This window comes from Mus pahari, chromosome 19, assembly GCF_900095145.1.
Source record: "Mus pahari chromosome 19, PAHARI_EIJ_v1.1, whole genome shotgun sequence".
NCBI lineage: Eukaryota > Metazoa > Chordata > Mammalia > Rodentia > Muridae > Mus > Mus pahari.
In genome coordinates, this window is record NC_034608.1 from 9,749,843 (window position 1) to 9,753,270 (window position 3,428).

Sequence of the window (3,428 nt, forward strand, 5' to 3'; positions counted from 1 at the left end):
TTCTTCTTCTTCTTCTCTCTCTCTCTCTCTCTCTCTCTCTCTCTCTCTCTCTCTCTCTCTCTCCCCCTTCTTTTTCTTTTGTTCTCTTTTGTTTTGTTTTTCAAGAGAAACACCCCTGAGCCAATAGGTGATAGCCCACACCTTTCATCCCAGCAGTTGGGAGGGGCAGAGGCAGGTGAATCCACAGAACAAGTTCCAGGGCAGTCAACAGCTACACAGAGAAACCCTGTCTCCAAACCAAACAAAACCAGAGCAGGCTGGCGAAATATCCAAGTCTCAAATGATTCAGAGATTCGCCTGCTCCCACCTCCCTAGTACTGACAATAAAGGCCTGACCTTTTTTTTTTTTTCTGTGTAGTCTCGACTGTCCTGGAACTCACTTTGTAGACCAGGCTGGCCTTGAACTCACAGAGATCCACCTGCCTCTGCATCCCGAGTGCTAGCATTAAAGGCGTGCGCCACCGCCACCCAGCTGTCCAATAGAAGCTCTTACTGCCACCCAGCTCATCCTTTCCAAGCCTAGAAGCTTAGTTTCAATCATCTCACAGGCTTGTTGGACCTTCTGGAGCAGCTCACACAGAGTGGTTCAAACCAGTTTCATGCGGTTGTAATTAAGTGTTCCACAGGAACAGCGGGCATCCAAAGGCTCCACAGCAGCAGGAGGATTCCTGTCCAAGCTGCCTGTTCATAGGGCTATCAGCAGAAAGCTGCATTCTCTTACCACACCAACATGGCCACAGGGCAGCTGGCACATGCTCACCACAGGTCAACTGGTTTCTTTTAAAACCAGTGAGCCCAGAGAACAAGGCAAGGAGAAGCCACACAGCGTTTAGACTTCATCTTGAATTCACACTTTACGGTCTTCCCAATATGTTTCCAGAGATGTGAGGCCTGTGCCAGGATCTATCTGGCATCCTGGGTGAATCACTGTGGCCTGCTGTCTACATCATTGAGTCAATTGGCCACTGATGTCAACCCGATCCTGTATGCCATTGTGCAGTAAAGGGTTGACTTAGCAGGCCTGGCTTGCTCAAACCCTGCACATTCCAGACAGACCTGGTTGGCCCTTTCCCATGATTCCGGGAGATCATCTCTAAGCCTTGGAATATCCTGCCTAGTAAGTCTTGTATACCTGGTAGGCTATGTCAACAATATTAGCTATAGCATAAACCTTAGGCCACACTATCAAATGGATCTTGAGAGCAGCTGGAGACTAAGTTCATTAAGTTCATGTAAGTACACTGTAGATGTCTTCAGACAACCCAGAAGAGGGCGTCAGATCCCATTACAGATGGCTGTGAGCCACCATGTGGTTGCTGGGAATTGAACTCAGGGCCTCTGGAAGAACAGTTGGTGACTCTTAACCACTGAGCCATCTCTCCAGCCCCCACACACTCACATTAAAAAAAAAAAAAAAAACCTCACAATGGTGGCACAAGCCTTTAATCCCAGTACTCGGGAGACAGAGGAAGGAGGATCTCTGGAGTTCGAGGCTACCCTGGTCTACAGAATGAGTTCTGGGACAGCTAAAGCTACACAGAGCAACTCTGGCAGGAAAAAAAAAAAAAAAAGGTTCGGAGGGATGGTTCAGTGGTTAAGAGCACTTCTTACTCTTGCAGTAGACTGGGGTTTAGTTTTTAGCACCCACACTGCAGCAGAGGGGCAAGAGGAGGGGCATTCACATCTGTGAACTCTAGCTTTGGAGGATCTAATGCCCCCTTCTGGCCCGTGGAGAAACTGCATTCAGGTGGTGTAAAGGCCCCAATACCATAAAAATAAACCTTTAAACAAACAAGAAAAAAACCTATTATCTCATGTCCCGACTCTGGTGCCTCCAATGAAACACTGAGCTAAAACCCTGAAGTGAGAAAAATGAAGCAAACGTGGTCAAAGGAGCCAATGCCAGGGCAAAGGGTTAGCCTCACGAGCAGGTTCAGGAAAAGTAGATGGTTAAAGGAAGAACCTCACCCCCAACACTTAGTTCTGTAGCTCAGTGGCAGAGGTCTTGTTGAGCATGCATAAAGCCATAGGCTCAGTGGTAACACACACACATGCACGCACACACACACACACACACACACACACACACATATATATATACACACACACTCACACATTCCCACACATACACACACTCACACCATACTGACACTCACTTGCACACATAACACACACTTACACACACTTGCTGTAAACATCAAAATTGTGGGAACTCTAGTCTGATATCACCTAGGACAGAGTCTAGTGCCACCTCCAACTGGCAGAATGCACAGCAAGCACCTAGCCTCTAGGAGTTCCAGATTCCCAACTTTCCACACTTCTGCCCAGCCACCGAAAGAAACAAGCCTATCTTACAGAAAGACAGAATTTTCAGTAACTATTTGAGGATAAGTATTAGCCTATGCCATGTGAAGGAGTGACCAGTACTTTAGTATGCGTGAAGGAGACTCTTCACTAGGGTTTGGGAAGCTGGAAAAGTGGCATTGTCATTGACCCCTGCACTCTGATGCCAGAGGTATGGCTTTACCCAGAGACACTCCTGCTTCCAGCTGTTGATCTCTGTAGCTGGACCTCTTCCAGACCTTTTGTGTGATCCCAGATTTCAAGCCTCCCTAGCTCATGAGCCACTGCTTGTGATTGCGCTCCAGTTGAATAGAAAAGGGACAATTCTGTGAGGAATGGATAAGCTGGTGACAGTTCATGAGACCAAGATGATCTACCATGTCAGTGCACGCTACAGACCAGAAATTGAAGGGTGTTACATTGTTACATTTGGAACTCCTTCCATTGGGAAAAACATCCCGGGCTGCAAAGAATATATGAAGCTATGTGATCAGCTTAGGACATGTTAAGGTAAACATTGTTCAGCTGAGGGCTAGGAACAGAGAACAAAATTGAGTTTAGGCATCGTTGAGGAGGAGCTGTCATGAGAGTAGGGAAAACTAGTGGAGAATTAGTTACCAAGGCCTGAGAAGGCGTGGGCTATGTGCCAGATATGGAGACCAAGGCACCTAGGTATGACAGACCATTCATCAGGCATGAAGACATGCCATACAGTAGGCATGAAGACAGACCCATGCACCAGGCATGAGGACAGGCCATGCACTAGGCTTGAGGACAGAGTCAACAAGCAGGTATGAGAAGAGTCACCAGGTCCCAGTCTCCTCTGGCGTGTCTGTCATGACTATTTATGGATTCGTGTTATTAGACTGGAAGTGATGGAATGCAGGAGTGAGTTATGTCTTCTCAGGAGCAGCCGAGGCATCACATGACAGACCCCAGTGGGGAAGACTGAGATGTACATAGAGGAAAAGATTGAGCTTTACAGACAAAACATTCAGGACTTAGATGTCCCTAGAAGGTAGATCCCCAAACAATAGCCAGTGCCTTGTATTATACAGGAAGTAGGTAAGGTAACATCACCCACT